General features: G+C 38.9%; 3 non-coding genes across 3 annotated transcripts; 2 read left to right on the forward strand and 1 right to left on the reverse strand.

The window, feature by feature from the left end:
• The first annotated feature begins 5,476 nt into the window (after positions 1–5,476).
• Trnas-aga (transfer RNA serine (anticodon AGA)) lies at positions 5,477–5,558 on the forward strand. The gene has a single exon. It is a non-coding gene; the product is annotated as a tRNA-Ser (tRNA).
• Positions 5,559–8,277: 2,719 nt separating this feature from the next.
• On the reverse strand, positions 8,278–8,359 carry Trnas-gcu (transfer RNA serine (anticodon GCU)). The gene has a single exon. It is a non-coding gene; the product is annotated as a tRNA-Ser (tRNA).
• Positions 8,360–8,816: 457 nt separating this feature from the next.
• Positions 8,817–8,898, forward strand: Trnas-aga (transfer RNA serine (anticodon AGA)). Its single transcript has one exon. It is a non-coding gene; the product is annotated as a tRNA-Ser (tRNA).
• The last annotated feature ends 9,770 nt before the right edge of the window (positions 8,899–18,668 follow it).

Consider the following 18,668-nt stretch of genomic DNA (forward strand, 5'->3'; position numbering starts at 1 on the left):
CGTGAAGGGATCACCAGCATCTAGGGTTCATGTCCTTAATGCCCTGTCCAATATGCGTGCTTCGACCAAGACGTGTCCATTGGAACAAGAGCCTTATTGTAGTAATAGCATTGCCAAAATACTTGGTTGGATGATGTAAAGGTAACGATAGCATTTAAGAACAAAACGGCGTCTCAAGATGAAGAACACCTGAAAGGGCGAGTCTTGCTTCGTATCGATCCCCCCATTCTTTTGCCTCAGTGCATCGTTGTTCCCAATCAGATACCCTATTCACCTAATCCACGAACACCCTATCTGGAGAACAGCTTGCCGTATCGCCACGCCATCGATTCCTTTCACACAGAATGATATTAATGGTCAATGAAGTAATCGTTTGGTGAACTGGAAAACGTTACAGAATCAAATTTACTTCATCATTCAGTGTGAACTACAATGCAAATGGATCACGTGACAGGGTACGTTGGGGAGTCATGAATCAATGACGGTTGCTGCACAACAACAAAATAAATTGTAATTTAGAAACGCATTCAAATGCCTCACCATTGGCTGCCGTTTTCAGTTCCAAATACGAACCGATCGACCCTTTTCTAGGTCTGCTTGCCTACTCGAGTTTCATTAACAACAGATGAGCTGAATACTGTTTTGTACCTTTGTTTGTTTTTTGCTTTTATTTATTGGTTTTTCATAATAAGACATACACTACCGTTTTGTACCTTTAACGTCTATGATTGCTGTTTGCTTTGGTCAAAGTTGGTAAGAAACTACTACATACTTTACTATCTCAACCAGACAAATCCCACACATTATAACGACCATGTGCACCAGCACTAATGGCACGCGGAAGAACCCGTAAAAGTTCACCACATTTCCAGGACAAGATACAAGTCGACTGCAGGCCCTTAAGATCTAACGGTCTTCACACGGAAGATAATGAAATTAACATCCGCATCTGGAGCAATCACAATGTCGTAAAATGTCGTAAACGACTGTACCTGTAATTTCAGCGTAAAGATTTCCAACGTCGTTCTTCTATTCTTGGCATTTGATGCATTAAATACGCCCGGGGGTGGTCGATTTTAAGAGAAAGTACTCAATTTTATTATGTTTTTGTAACGTTTTTAAGATTATGACAGTAAACTAAAACAACGTGTAATCCCTAATAAATGATTAAACAAATAGATCACCGATCCTTATTTTATTATCCATAAATTAGAAACGAATATGTTTTTGGGTATGGAAGTCAGATGGAGTGTATTATAAATACGCTATATCCGAAAAAGTAGCAATCAACATGTGATATCAATTGAGCAATGTATTTCTCATTGTAAAGTTTATTGACGAAAAAGGGTTATACTTCATTATCAGATAGCCAGATGGCGTCGACCAATCAGAAGCCTCCATTGCCCATGTGTTGTGGCGCCATAACACACTCGTTCGACCGATCCATTATTTAGAGGGGGAGATTATCTTTTTGTTAACATTCGTATACATAATGTTTATTTGTTCCCTAAGATGTTTACTATCTTAGAATAAATCAAATATTATGCAAGCATATGAAAAAATAGAATACACCATTTCAATACACTTCGCTCTCACTCGGTGGTAATAGCACATGGCAAGGCGTTATGACACCATATACACCTCGGGCCTCGCGGCGGGTCATTAACCCTTTACTATTCACCAAATTTATATTTGCCTCACGGCGTCGACAGATGTATTGCTTGTTAAGATGAAAACAAAGGTCCTTGATAAAAGTGACTCATTATGCTGATTGGTCCTCCCTGTGATTAATTTACCATCACGTCGCCTGTGCCTCGCGATTACTACGTTTCTGTAAAGATTAATGCTTCTATATTGATAATGTGGTAATTAATTTGGCATGGCAGACGCCGGGGAAAAGAATTGTGATTATCGCGATGCGATTTGACATATTGGAAGAGAATAACACGATCGACACGTCATACCTTTCACTTGCTAAAGAACTCAGTTATCACGGTCATTTCATTATTTGATGAGGAAGAGCAATGGTCCCAGGATGGTTCCTTGTGGAACTCCCGACACTACTCTAACCGGAGCTTCTCCACAATTGTTTAGCCTCCATGGCAGACTTGTTTGGACCATTTTCTAGGTTTTTTCTTATCATTTATCAGTTTATGAATTCTACAAAGTCCAAAGACAAAGCCTGTTATGGAGACTACGGTTGGTGACTGTCTACCATTACCAACCTACACAATATTCTACTGCATAAAGACGAACATGATCTATTTGGTATTCGTTGGAATAACAAATATTTCTACGACAAATGCCTGCCCTTCGGACTAAGATCGGCTCCATTCATATTCAGCACGTTTTCAGATATGTTAGAATGGATCTTAAAGAACAATGATCAAATAACTGAAATCAAGCACATACTGAATGACTTCTTATTGGCTACAGTAGGGCCAAATAAAAATCAACAACGCAGGCAAAAGATTCAAACACTCTTGCAGGTGTTTCACAACTTAGGGGTACCCAAATAGCAGATGAGAAAACAGAAGGACCTGTACATGTTATGGTATTTATGGCAATAGAGTTAGACTCCATTGCACAAGAAGCACGCCTACCACCAGACAAATTACAGCGACTTAAGAGTAGCTTTGTAGACTACACGATATTCTATAGGAGAATTTGTACTACCGAAATACCGAATAGAAAAACTGAAATTCTCTAGAAGGTAAATGATGTGAAATACTACTTTATTCTGTTTCTGTCTCTAGACGTGTGCCTGGACCTGATAAAGAAGGAAACCCACAGCGTGTCGGTCAAGCCAAGCAAATTGCTAATCTGCATAAAAGCCAGACACAGTGCTTGTTATTTTCATAGGTGGTATACCGCGATGTTGCTTCTGACCTATGGTGCTCTAGACTGGAGGATCAGCTGGGAGAAAATACAATCCTGCGCACCCGGGGCACACTGTCCTGCGCACCACATGGCGTCGTATGGACGATTCTTTTTTTTTTGGACAAAACTTTATTCAGATAAACAAAAGATACAATACAGAAACATGAAACAAAAGAATACAGTTGTACATACGCTAACAAATGAATATCTTGTGGCCACAATCAATTGAAAACAAGGTATAACGATTTCCACTTCTTATTATGTTTACCTATTTTGTTCCGTAATGTTGCAATATTTTTCTCTAATCTGTAAATATACTTGACAAAGGAAACAAATCTTTGGATGGATAGATTACATGAGTCGCGGTTTTTATATATAAATATTTTTCCTAACAAGATAATAACATTCGAAATGATAGGTGTGTCGCTTGATAAGTTCTTTAAACCTTCAACAAGAAGTTGTTATTAACATCATGTTATCAATATATGATAGAAGGAGAGAGATAGGCAGATGGACTTGATAAGCAGATAAACTTATGTTTTGGTAACTACTATGGACATTGTATTAATCTCTATTATTTCAGTATTGAGTTATGCTATCATTTAATATACAATTTTTATATGCAATCATTATTATGTTGTTAGAATTTTGCTATTATTATCATTGTCTGATTTGTTGTCATATTGCTATCACTTACTACTATAATCATGTGTAGAATTGTTAGATCTATTTTATTTTTTTGTTAATACATGGGGGAAGACCTTGTACAAGCCATCATGGCTTTTTTACTTCCCCCAGCACGTTATTTTTTGTTCTGTTCTATCATGTACTACAAACTGATTTTAATATCTGCAAATAAATAAAATAAAATCAAAATCAATCAAAATTATGTTTGCCCATTAAAGTTTACATTTACATTTCCTGTGCGTTTAGACCAAACCTCCATGAGAGAACCGCATAGGTTCAAACCTTTCCATCAAAACAAAGAAGCGAGAAGAAGCCAAATCCACGTGCTAAATCATAGAAATCACACTAGCTTGTATGTTTGCATTTGTTAGCTCATTTTTGTGTGTATGTGACCTGTTTTTAGCCAAGTTGGGCGTAAATGTACAAATTCATTCATTCACTGATACTGCCACTGATATTTTGGGTAATGAATATATTGGTTGTTATGAACTATAAATTATCTTATAGCTAGCTATTGATCTCTATATGGTTGTCATGATAACTATTGCTCATCCGACGCAAACATATTAGAAACTAGTAAGTCGCATTTTGCCTTGGAGCATATCTATATTTATATCTTTCTCAGTTCTATACGGTGCGTGCACATTGCCAGACATTGTTTCCGAACTATGTTTTTTTTAAAACTAAACAACATGACGTTCAAACGCAAATGTTACAAACTGGGATATGAAGTTCAAGGCTTATATTTCTGTGATCTGTCTCCTTCAAAATAATTGATATAGATTTTCATAATCCTGTTTTTTTATAAACTGCGTTTACAGCGACCAATGGGGGTATTGTGTATGGCGCTGCCTTGACATACAGCGCGGTACGATTCCGTAATGGAATCCAATAGGTAAAACCTCTTAGTACGTGATGAGGCATTCCAATCCATGAAAACTCCGCAAAACCGGTAACTTTATTGCCCCACAATCTCTATCCAATTTACGACTCTTCATCAATCTCCCTTAGAATCGAACATTATACCCCAAATCATCTGTCGCTGTCATGGTGCTCGGCGCATGAGGGACACAGCCGACCAATCACCGCCATCTATCATCATGTTCTGTAATTTAATTAGCTTATGGTGCCAGGAAGAACAAGCCATTTGTAAACCGTTTACACGTGTTGAGACTTGATTTCCAGGAACAATTACTCTGATGACCCCCCAGGTCAAGGCTGACTGTGTCCGTTTCATTGGCTATTATAATAGAACATTTCACTACAAGACGAATATGTTACTAGTACATTGGTACAAATGTTTTTTTTAATGGTAAGTCGTGGTGGCATATTGTGGAAAGACGTTGCACGATTGAAAATATTTTTGATGAAACAAATGAACGAAGAAACTCCGACTGAAAAATTAACAATATCGTATTAATGATTAAGATTCTGTTGTTGGGTGTCCATATACAAAGTAGTACAACAACAGTCAGCGGAATCCAATAATGACTGCTCCTTGATATCATAGAAGTTATAAAATCATAGGATATATTTCTAATTTGATATTATCAGAAAATATGAGAGGTGCGAGCAGCAGATAACCTAGATCTATCAGCGGAGCATGATTTGTTTGCAATAAGGTTCATTTCAGAGGGAAGTTACAAGAAAGGCCTAGCTCTTGACATGAGGACAGTAGTGGCCAACGATGGCGCTTATATTTTTGACGAAGGCTCAATTCTGTTACGAGGATAACTTTATATCTGTTAATCTGGGTAAATAAATAAAGCATATAAGATTTAAAGGCAACAAAAACACAGTGTCATCTGAGATAAGCGAAAATTTTAAACTTTGTAGAAAACTTGAGTTTTGTAATTTGAAGAACGAACGCCGCCAGAGAACCGCAAGTGCTTGAAGTAAATGCATCTGAGTTGTCGTGGCCGAGTGGTTAAGGCGATGGATTAGAAATCCATTGGGTTCTGCCCGCGCAGGTTCGAATCCTGCCGACAACGACTTTGATTTTTGATTACATCCATTAGCAACTAGTAAAAGGAGCAGCACATTTGTTGCATGAAATTCGCCTTGCCCGCACCGCAGCATGCTTGCACGCTATTGTGGGAATACTTCTATGAAGTTAACAATTTTTCAAGGCTAGCATTCAAGGTCTTCTGAATCTCGGTGGAGGACTGTATTCTTCTCCTCAAAATGAAATTTTAGGCTCTTGTTGACCCTCGAATACACACAGGAGAGCTGAGTCTGCTAAAATTCAATATACGATCGTCTTTGTTGTAGGGTAGATGTAATACAAACAAGTCTTGCTCATCTGAAAAACCACGGAGGACATAGAACCTTGGGGAAACATTCAAGGTCAACAGAAATATACAGCGCTTTCACGTAAGTTCATAGCTGTGTCCACTGACGGCCATGTGGTGTCCCTATTGCATTTGAATAAAGCGTTTGAGGATCTCCTAACCCTCCGAAATAATCGCTTTTATATCTCTACAACTCAAAGAAGAACCTTACAGGGTAATACTTAAATACGCCAAAAATAGTTACTCAAGCAACTGGATAAAATTTTGAAACAGTCAGACGTTTCAGACAGCATCCGCTATCTGTCGTCAGTGACTAAAGAAAGATCTGGTAGTGGTAGAACTAGGTTTGATACCAAAACTCTGAATAGATTAATAAATTTAAGACAATTTCAGATTGTTCAATAGAATAGTAAGTTAAGGCAAGGCTGTATGCTAATGAGTTAATTAGCTCCTGTTGTTTTAGGAGCTAATGCTGCTCGTTGGGGGTGGTTGGGAGCGCGTTGTCCCAAGTGCCTGAAAGTTGGATGCGTAGACCTCCTTTCCTGTTGAGTACGGGATTGTACATTCTCTCATATATTGCTTCTCTAACTCCCGACTTTAAGTAGATTGATTATTCACGGGAAGTCGGTGGATGACCTGGTCTGAAATTGTATCTGCAGGTCGTCACGTTGCCATGAGGGACCTCTTCAACATCGTTGACCTTTTGGAGACTCCCATATGTTTTCTACACAATAGCAGTCTGATTGGCTTAAATAACGGCTTGTGCAGATGGTACCTTAAGGAGTCATTGATGTTGACAGGCATTGCTTCTTGAGACCTAAACCTTGACATTTCCGTGCCCTCACAGGACATCTAGAGACAGGAGAACCTAGATTTGTCCTAATGTCTGTATCCCCATTGCTCAGTATCAGTTGCTGTCGACTTAACTTCCGGAGAATTTCCACTCTGCGTGTGTAGAATAAGTAATTTTTTCTACGAAAAAAAAGTATAGCTAGCTAACTACATCCGTGAATAGTTTCATCAGGTTGGTAAGTCACGTTTGGGACCGCATTCTTAAGAAATAGATAATAATCGTTGCATTAATTGTTTATTGATCGATAGTTGTGTATGTGTTACACTTCTGTACGTTTGGAACCGCATAGTGTTGTCATCTCCTGTGATTGTACATATGTAAATATCTTGCGTTTGGGAATGCATTTCATTATGCATAAGCAGCAACACCTGTGCTGCATTACTATGTGAACCAGTCAGAATTGCCTTGAAGAAGGTGACAGATGGTCACCGAAACGTCGGTGGAATAAATCTCTTAGTTGTGTAAAAAGAATCTTTTTATTTAGCTAACTACATGTCTTTGTAATGTCTTGACAGAGCACGTATTTTAATAATTTCCTTGAATTTTCTCTCCCTGGTTTGCTGATTATTCAAGATGAAACGAAAACGCGCAAGGTACCACATGGAGTGTTTCCACTCACTCACTCCAGACTTTCTATTTCATTCTACAGCCATTTGAAACCCTGCTGAGGACGGCAATTTTCGCAAGCGAAAAACTAGCCATCATGCCATTGAAGCAGGCAGGTGATAGATATATAGCCGCGACGTTGGTGTACGTACATTGTATCCTTGACTTTCGGTTCAGTGGATCGTGGCTCAAGCCTTTACAGTATTTCTCAGTTTTACCGTCAAGATGTATTCATATTCTTTTTTTTTTGATGGGCTATACATACAAAATATAGGTTATTTACACAAGATTTTTAGATGTACGAAAACGTTCAAGTTACGATTCATTGACATGCAAATGACACTGCGTTCGATCCAAAATTGGCGTCCCTATGACGTCATATGGTAACATTCTATTGATCCAAAGGTCAATTTAGACGGAAGAAGAAGTAATATGTATTCTCCGGCTCCTGTTTTTTTGGATTTGCAATTTCCTTTCCGTTGTAGATTGAAACTTAAGTACCATTTTTCCCTACAGTTCATGATGATGTTGTTATAACTGAAGATGAATGACAACATGTCTCCATAAAAAAAGTAGGTCACATTTCTCATTTATTCTCTTTTGAATGGGTAAGCGGGGAACATTTTCTAGAAACAGTGGGTAAACCGAATAGAAGCATAGTATCAGTTATCTTTTATCGGTGACTGGGAATTCTCAGTTATTCCCAGTCAATGATAAAAGACAGTAGATGCTTTCTTTAATTTCTAAAATTTAAATCAACTGTCCAATCTATTTCACCTGCATGTCTAACTTAAGCTTGTGTCATGGTCAACATGACCCGACTAGGAACAGAAAGTGAGTAAATCTTTGATGCCACACGAAACACGTAGAAGCACACAAAGACGATGTTTTGGTAGATGGTATCGACAAGGATGGGATTCGAACCAGCGACTTTGTGGTCCATGAAAAAAATAAAGTTGTCGACGAGGATGGGATTCGAACCCACGCGTGCAGAGCACAATTGATTAGCAGTCAATCGCCTTAACCACTCGGCCACCTCGTCCTGATATGAAGATGTTAAGACACTGTCAAACACCTGTTTGTGGATATATAGTAATAATAATAATAATCCATTATGAGTGGGAGTTTGCGGATAACGAAAACAACCCAGATAAATCATCTTGCAAAGTTACTGAGGTTATGAATCCTTACTGAATCGGTTCCAGTTAAGAACAGAAGCTCTAATCTGTGCTGGCACAATACATACTTCTAAATGTTCAATCATCAACCATAAAGGAATAACTTTCTTGACAAATGAAAAAAAAAAAATTGACCGTATTCTTTGGCCTTCATCAGGAATTTGACCCACTCTCATCACGCGCACTGATATTAGGGATACTAGTATTTGATCCCAGGAGTTGGTACCGGGCCTTCCTTGTTCAATGTAAGTTGATGGGTTACACATAACTTAATGACTAGTAATTGTCCATGTGCAATTGCGTTTTAAATATAGTATCTGAGTTGTCGTGGCCGAGTGGTTAAGGCGATGGATTAGAAATCCATTGGGCTCTGCCCGCGCAGGTTCGAATCCTGCCGACAACGACGTTCTTTTTAGTTCTTACAAAATAGTATTTTTTAAAGTAAAATCTGCATTGCCGTTGCTGTGTGAAGCATAGCAACTGTTCAATACATGGAATAACAAAAATGGTTATTTCAGATCGTAGTTTCATTTGTCACTCCAGCAAGGCAAATTACAATTACTGGTAGAAGTCCACTTCCTGACATAATTTCATGTCACTGGTTCGACGCGTATGTTTATTTTGTAACACAGCCCAATGCCCAATTCCTCAGTTCCAAAATTGGACAAGTAGACAAGAGATGTTTCATTCAGAATGCATAAAGTGCTGCTGGGGATCTTTTTTAGTATGGAGAATTTCTCCAGACAACCATTTGGTCGCTACAGATTCAATTGGTAGGCCGTTAAACGTTAGAACCCATGAAAACAGTCATGACCACGGCATACTTAAGGCAGTGAATGAAATAGATTAGCTTATTATAGCTGTGATAATATCCGACTCAATATTCAATGAATATACATATTCGTAACTTGAAAAGAAAGGCCAAAGTTATGAAGAGGAAACCACGATTTCCATAGTTTATTCAGAAATATTGCTATCACCGGTACGTTTAGAAAAAAGAATTAGAAATGCTTCAAATAGCTTCTGTACATAACATCATTTTCCTCGATCAAAACTTGATAGAAGCCAAATCCCGGAGTGTGTAAATCACATTTTAAAGGCCAAAATTATGAAGAAAAATGGGGAGGGGAAAGCATAATTTCCATAGTTTATTCAGAAAGATCGCTATCAGCAGTGCGCTTAGAAAAAGAATTAGAAATGATTCAAATAGCCTCTGTACATAACATCATTTTCCTCGATCGAAACGGCCCGCGGGATGGAAGCCAAATCCCAGCGTGTGTAAATCACATTTCTCAAGCAGGTCAACCGCTCTCCCCCGGGCTTGTCCGCACCCCAGGTAGCTAGTGGACAAAACCGAGGATCAATAGTTGGACGGTGTACGGTTAGTTTGATATCGAACCATTAACAAAACACCTCCGTCCGACGGGCTTTGTTATAACAGTGATTCGCTCCCATTGATAAAAGCTTCCGAGATTCAACCCGATAATTCCGCAAGGGGTTCTGTAACCTTTGTTAGAATCTCATTGATGGATATCGTCTTCCACATTTTGGTCCTTTTCTTTCGGAGTCGGTTGCGTTTTGGCAACGATCACAGGTGAAAATCGTGAATGTGATTATTGACGGTACATGGCCTCAAAAAAGGGTACCATGTGAATAGTAACGTGTCTTTGTAAAATCAAATGCTATATATTCAGTCATTGTCTACAAATCAAGAGCTGGCTGATGATTCTGGATGTCATTTGTGATTTTTGACAACATCCGACTTGCATTCAATAGTGGTGTACATGGTGTATATTAAAAAAGTCAAACTCAAAAAGCGTAGATTGTATTCCGTAGTAGTTTTTAGAATAGCCATGTGTTCTACTAGTCAACATTGTTAACTCGCATTAACGGTATACCCTTGCTATGTATTGTTTCATGTTGCAATTAGCCCTCGGGCAAGAACTTGCAAATAAAATTATTATTACTATTATTAAGACATTCTAATGTAAATCACACATATTTTATATTTTTTTTTGCCAAACGCCTGCAAATATGGCCTAAAATGTCAATAGGGTATTTTGAAATGGTTCCAATGTATTATACCAAAATGTCTCACGTGCACCTACAAAGTATTAATGTAACAATTCACACATCAATGACCCAATATAGTTTGTGATTCTATTTCTATTGTAAACAATGTGTCAGTATGTCCTCGTTTGTTTGATGTATTAATCTAAATCGCACATCTTTGATATTTTTTGCCAAACGCCTGCAAAGATGGCCTTAAATGTCATTAGGGTATTTTGAAAGTATTCCAATGTATTATACCAAAATGGTTCACGTGCACGAACAAAGTATTAATGGAACAATTCACACATCAATGACCTATGTGATTCTATTTCAATTGTAAAAAATGTGTCAGTATGTCCTCGTTTGTTTGATTTACTAACACCATCGCAAACCTTTTCCATAACTGCCGTAGGGCCTGAGATACACATATGTGGACCGTAACCCAACGGGGTCCGTCTGTCCATGAAACTTTATATCCTTTCGTTTGCACCGTATTCCGAAGGGCAGAGATGAATGCCTAATTTGGAAGCAAACTACGAGATGAACTGCGAAATTTCCTTTCATTGACAGACGTGTCGGTAGGATAGATGTCCCCTGTCACTTTTGAGAGATAGTCCTGCAGCACTTTACTGCTAGGTACGGCCCACTGGGTGGAGAGGCGTACAGCAATACGTCAATGCTCTACGGACATCGACGGGAGACTTATCAAGTAAAGCAGCTTTGATGAACTTGACTACCATCTGATACTTCTGAAGACCGCTAAAACAAGTTGAAGGACATCCTTTCATGCCTGAATCCGTGCATATTTGTCATGCTATTCGCTTGTTGTACCCCCGGATTGCCGTGGATCCGCTCATCGTTCAAGATGTCAAGAGATCCTATCTACAGATCACCATGATCTTGACAAATTCAGCAATTGAAAAAGGGAAAAAAAAGATAGAAAGTAAAGCTGATTAAGTTCTTATTGTGACAATCTGTATGGAGAATTGACTTCAGGAGTTATCATTGTATTACGAAGTGCAGATCGGAAGAGACTGGTGAAGATAAGTATAATGCAAAACACAGCTGGGCTTGGCAACTATCGACTTCATCCCCGAATGTACCAAGGTGCAGTAATGGTCGTAGCAGGTTATAAGTAGATTGCTCCATGCGATTTTACGGGTAGTTTTGTCAAAATGAGCATGCAATCTGTTAGGTATATTGCAAGAAAATCAGAACTACATTTAATATCAACTTTTGTTACACTGTGACATTTAATCCTATGGTTAAAATATGCAGTCAAGTCGTACGTGTGACTCATTTCGCCCTATGAAGTCGTAAACATTTCTTAAAGGTGTCAAGACTGACGTATATTACAATCACTGCTTTTGAGAATATCAAACGATAAAATGTCAAGCAGCTACCCTGGCGTTCTTGTCTGTTAACTGTATAATGTGCACAATCATATTTGCACCGGAAAACTGTCAAGGCAGCACAAATACAACAAAGAGTCCAATGTGTAATTCAATACTTAGTAAAGAAAGAGAGAAAATAAAACTGCATGTTTGATAAAACTATGTGCTAATTTCATCTACACTTTTGAAATAATTCCTGTCTAATAAGCTGTTACATAATACTGTAGCTTGATCGCCCAATTCAATACTATGTATGTTATTATGCGTATACTTGTTCTTCTTTGATATATTTGTATGGATTTTACACAACTCGATGCTTTCAAGAGGAAAAAAAAGGATAGATCATAGAAGCACACAAACCCATCCCATCATCCCAGTTACTTTTATTTATAATTTGGAGTTATGAAATTAATATCAGCAAGAGATGCTTCAGGATAGAAATGGGCGTCGACGCTGTAATATTTCAGTGCCAACTATAACAACACGATCAGCGCAAATTTAATTATTACGTCATATTAATTGTCACATTAATCTTAAGTCAGTTTCATGCAGGGGCCGTTGCTGAGAAAGGTCTCAAAGGAACATAATATTTTTTTTTTTCATTTGACAAAAATCCGTAGTGAAAATGATGATTAAGAAATTCGTTATCTTTTGTCTATTCACTTTGGATATATATGTTAAACTGCATATAAAACCTTCCATAACATATTGCATGATAAGATTTCCTGAAAGACCTATGATTAATTAATCCAGTCATATAATATTAGAAATGTAATTTGTTTTTCGCTATTGTGCGTTACATCATTTAAGTCCCCTTCACGCGCTGTGAAGTTTATAAATCTATTCTAGCACTCCCAAATGTTTTATCATTGTCACAATCTGAAGTGTGCCATCATTCGTCTCATGCAATTAAAACAATAATCGTTTTACTATGCTCATATAACCCACAAAAGAAATAGGGCAGATAACGGGAAATAACTTTCATAACAACTATAGTCGTTAAAACAATATTCACAGGTAATACATGTTTTATTACCCGTACTTTGTTAGAACGATAACACCCCTTTTTCCGCTTCTGAGCTAGAGTGCAATCACCCCCAAAGTCAATCATTGCACAGGATATTGGCTAACAAAAATGTTCGTATCAGTTTGCAGTGACAACTTCAAAGATCACGTCAATATTTACGTATTCCATATAAGATAAGCTGCAGCTGTGATACGCTTTATTACGCCGTAGACGCTTTACGAGAAAGCTGTGCATAAGCCTGAAAAACACGTTTTTATCACATCGATGATTCATCAGCTGTCATAACGTTGTAAATATTCCCGTTAAGACATTTATTTCTATTAGTAATAAAAACATAAAAAGTAGGATTATTCCGTCGATTAGTTCCTGTAGGGTTTCTGATTTTGGTCGTAAAATTCGTTACTTGGCGACGAGGGACCAATGGAGAATGTTGAAGTTTAAAACAAACGTTTTGCTGGCAAACAGATATGCAACATATTCAAATTCTTATTTCTAGATATTGGCTGTTTCCCAGCTTTTCTATGGTTGTCCTGTTACATTATATGTAGAGTGTACCACTTTAACATACTTTTCTACAAGTGGGACACAGTCTCCAAATGGCTTGTATGCACGTAATTGTCAAGACAGATGGCACATATTATTTTCTTAATCGTCTAAATCGTAAAAACCTATTGGCGTTTCATCCCTAGTCGTATTTCTATTGCAGAGTGCTAATAAAGTGAACAACTTAGTTGGTAGCTTAACGTAACTTTATGCATTCTGCAATAGGTGTTATATGATACACTGATGATGTACTTTCTGCAACCTTACTGTCCTGATGGCCATAGACACGGTGACCTTCAAATTGAAAAGAGTACACTTTGAGATTCGTTTGACGAAAAGCAATCAGCGGGGTCACCTAAGGACACTACACAAACATGTATTGAAGGAATATCAAGGCATCAAGAAGATAACGTTTTTCGAGAATGCCTGCTTGTGTGTATCTTAAGTGAATCTCTCGTAACGAGTTCCTCACTCGTTCTGTTAAGTCTCCTCCTGTAGCAACCGCGTTGCCTGGGTCATTTATCTTCGTTTGGGACATCACGGATTCGACAAGAAGGGCGAAGAGGAGGGATTTGAAGTCTTTCATGTGTACTTGAGTGTGCGTGCCGGCTGTAGGTAATGAACGGAATTAATGGCGTGATGTAAGACCTTGGTCACTCCCCACGCAGCATCGGATGAGCCAGGTAATATGTCATCGCTGGCCTCCCGTAACGGCATAAGCCTCTGAAGGATGGGATCACGGACAGCAGTTTGGAGTCACGTGCAGTAATTGCCTTAACAAAGCATCATCTTTGTATGTTTTGTTTCTATCATGGTCAAATACATAGATGATAAATCTCTACTCCTTGTCAGTTACGTTCTTATCATGAAAAGTTAAGCCTCCCTCTCACTGGACCCGCGGCACGCTGTCGGCGTCGCTGCGGCCGATCGAATTGACAAAGCACTCAACGAATTTCATCGACAATTTTTTTTTAATCTTTGTGTGTTTTGTTGCCTTTTGGGTCATACTTGTACGTTTTGAATGATTTTCCCATTATAAAGACAAGGATAACACAAATCCAGTTAAGGACGCAGCAACGCCGCCAGCGTGCCGCGGGTTCAGTGAGAGGAGGACTTTAGATCTTTACTGGTGTATTACGGCCTTGAAGATGATACACAGCTTATGCAAAATCGTACTGTAGCCTATTAGGCATAAATTGGTCTCTCAGCAGGTTAACGTTGTGGGAATATCTGATTTGTAAAGCTTTTTCATAGTACAGTTCAGCTAGGACGTCCAATGAAAAAACTGGACAGAGCAGCGCTCCAGAACCTATATCAGACGTATCAACATTATTTTTCCCAGATGATTATGCCATGTTACTAGTATATTGTATATTTGGGTCATAAAGGTAAACAAAAGACAGAAGCAATCACAATCATAAAATCTTTAGTCCGTTTCTCAAAATGAAATGAAACAGGAGAATCGAAGATGGTGATTTATTGCTCAACAAGTTTATATGATACCACGCTTTGCAAATGAAGTTTTGTACCATAGCATTCTGTTAGGTCTGCTGAGCGTCCTGTGTTATGCACTTGGGGCGTAAACTTAAAGGGGTGATACAAGGGTCATTGCATTACATATATACGTTACTTTATTACACGTATATTCGTTCATGAGCGAAACAAAAAAAAGCAATATACATTTTCAAAGCATTAGTTTATTTCCTTGAGGATGCATTTCGAGAGAGGTCATAGGAAGGTCGAATCATTTATTGATATTACATGAAAGCACAAATAATTTTGATATAGTTCTAGCTCGGCCGTATCCGAGGAGATGTAATAACCTCACGTGTTCATGTAAAAATGATGGTATGGTAAACAACGGCTGCATACGTCGTTACCTCCATGGACAGAGGTTTTGTTTTAAGTTTGTCTTTGTGCGACCGTAATTATTTGAATAAATCAAGTAGAATGACAGGAAGTTTAGGGGAAAGGAGGTCATTAGAGACCTATACTACCTACCTACCTAGTCCCTTCACCTCCGGGTCGTTGGGGGGGGGGGTCGTGCAAGGTAGTAAGGAACATAGGACATCTGTCTCCAGGCTCGTCTGTTTCTTGCAGCAGCCAGCCTTTCAGACAGGCTAAGGGACGTCCACTCTGCGATGTTATCCTACCAGGGTTTCCTCTGTCGTCCCCTACGGCGACCTCCTTATACTAAAGGTTGAATTGGAGGACAGAATGCCACACCTCTGGGCTCCAACGGCTGGTTTGCATATGCAAGATTTCCGCACGTCTCACCACAGAGTGACAGGAAGTGAATTTTTACTAGTATGACAGGAAGTAAAGTTCAGAGTTGGTAGAATTAGTCATTTATCAACCTTTTCAGCATGAAACATAAAACTAAGAACAGAAAGGAAGGAATGGGCATGGGAATGGGAGGGAATGAAGGAATGAATAAAAGACAGCACGAAGAACGGAACGAACATGCAAAACTCCCCAAAAGGAAAGAAATTAGATAACGAAAGACTGTAAAGAAAAAGATCAACGTGACATTGGACCACCAAATGACAAACGTACAGGGTTTAACAACAATCTCGCCGTGCGATAGGTAAGTCAGGTAAAGCTGCTATATACCGCTACATTTCATCTTAGCGTTGGTGTTAGCGTTCGTTTTACGCTTATCTCTATGGTGATTGTAACGCCCAACCCTGCAGCGAAATAAGCGTCGACGGGGAAAGTGCATTAATTGTTCCAACAGACAAATAGCTTTCGATAACGTTCGTTTCCTTTTATCTTATTATTCCCATTCTATAAAAATACCACTTAGCAGTTTGAAATGTGCTTATCTTACTGAGACTGACGGTAAAATTGAAAGTTCGCGTTCCACGCCCGCAACATGTGGCGATGCCAATTTGTCTCTAGCGCAGTTATCTGAGGCGCTGGCACATTTTGTGCAAGGGAAATCGAAGGTTGAGAAACATATTGATCCGTGGGAAGGTCTTTTCTACGAGCGACAAGGCAATCAGAGAAGGCAGACTTCACCCCCTCAACCATAGTGCTCCGTACCATAGGCAAGAGCGGTTGCACAGAGGATGTGTGGCGACGTTGTGGAAAATGAAATACATTTTATTTGCCAATGTCCTCTACATGACATAAAAAGAAACGAATTATATAAGACAGCTTCCATAAATTCTCATAGCTTTCATCATTTGAATACAAAAATCCATCTTTCTACTAAAATCAACCAACCAACTTACGATACGAAACGTGGTTCACTTCATTTTTCCCTGCCTTCAAAAATGAAGTCAGACCCAACCATAGTCAACCATAGTTAACATAGAACTTCCACAGTAGACTCCATGTATCTCCATGTACTTGTTTTCCTTCAATTACCCTTTAGGCATGAACTTGCAATAAAGTTATTTAAATCGGGAATCGCAAGCACACACACACACACACACGCACACACACACACACACACACACACACACACACACACACACACACACACGGAGAGAGAGAGAAAGTAAGAAAGAGAGAAAAAAGCATACGCACACATAGACAGAAGGACACACACAAAGAAGTCAAGCTATATAATAATTTTATAAAGTTTTCGCCATTGTTCAATTGCCAGACTAGAAACACTAAGGATTTCTTGTCTCGTCGATTGATGAACCGGTTACGACTTCAAACACAGATCTGCTATATATAGAGCAAAAAAGTACCAGTAGAAGAATACAATCTCGTTAAATCCTTTAATGATCCCCGCGTATAACGCTACGTAAAATCTTGGTGTATAAAAACTCGACAGCCTGCATCGTCATGTATTTTTGGGAAGAAGTCAGCTATATTATGTACTAGTGGAGAACAATATAATAGCTCGTAATGAATGGTTTACAGACCTGCATAAATGTGTGCCGGCAATCTGCTGGTGGGAAGTTTATGACGCCTTCTGACTACAAGAGTTGATTAGTCAGTGATAAAACCGACAATTGTTCTTTTTAGTAAGAATGGTAAGATTTGCAAAATCAAGTCGTTAATCTGCTTTTACAGCTTGTGTGTCTGGTATTAAGAAGCAGCTTTAAGGAGGATTTGAAATCAGCCAAGAAGTAGCTAAAAGTGGTCAAAAGCTGATCTTCAAGCAGATGTGGCATACGGACCAGTATTTTGAGCTTTTTAAAAAAAAAAACTTTTTATACCTCTTTCTAGTAATCAGCGTTTTTCTTTCTACTCCCAGTACTAGAATACGGATTAAATGACACAAACACACGCGTGAAACTCTTAGTTTAGTGCTTGCAGATTAGTCATTGGCGAGGTGAGAAAGATTCTTTCCAAATCCAAGGGGGAGGGGGGCGCCCCGACAGGATTGCTTCAGTTCCTGCCAATAAGAATCCAAGACGGCGACATAGCTTGAGGGAAAAAGTGGGATTCCCACGGGAAATAACGTGGTCCGGCATGGCAATGGTTGTAACAAATGTAGTCTGAAACTTGACACCATTTACAGCGGCAGCCACCGTGTTGCTAATATCGTGCGCGTCCCGCCAAGTGGAACTGATGACACCGCAAGACAAGGAGGCCTCCAAAGTGGGAGCTCTCACCGGGACATGAATTTCAATTAAGGAGAAATGACGGCGTGGTTAGAACAGGACGGCCGTGAAAAATGGAGCAGGGTGTGTTATTGCACTCCGCATGGTAACTACCAACACACGTCGGGACCGTGAGAAAATGAATTCATCTTCCGTAATAAAAAAAGATGAAACTGGCAAAATGAAGGAGGAGATTCTTCCCACACTATCAATACTGGCGGTAATATCGCGGCGTTTAGCGTTATGGCTACTTAAGGCGTGAAGTCCCAAGACGGCCATCCAAGTTTCTAAGTGACAAAATTAAGGAAGGAGATGATTGATAAGGTTTGTGATATATTCTACCGATTAAGATACTGAATATGGGCTAAATCATCATGATCCTGTTTTCAAAGAAACGTATCGTGTGTCTAAGTTCTGGTGATGATATAGAACATTGAGTTCATTAGCTCATTTCGTTTCGGGTGTATTTAATATCCAGGCATAACTCTGATATTTGGCATATTGGCGTACTTTATTATTAACCCTTTCAAAGTATCAAATTTACTGTTTCCACTAAAATAGTAATGAATGATGATAGCCATATTGCAAATCC

This window comes from Branchiostoma lanceolatum, chromosome 11 (genome assembly GCF_035083965.1).
Source record: "Branchiostoma lanceolatum isolate klBraLanc5 chromosome 11, klBraLanc5.hap2, whole genome shotgun sequence".
Taxonomy (NCBI): domain Eukaryota; kingdom Metazoa; phylum Chordata; class Leptocardii; order Amphioxiformes; family Branchiostomatidae; genus Branchiostoma; species Branchiostoma lanceolatum.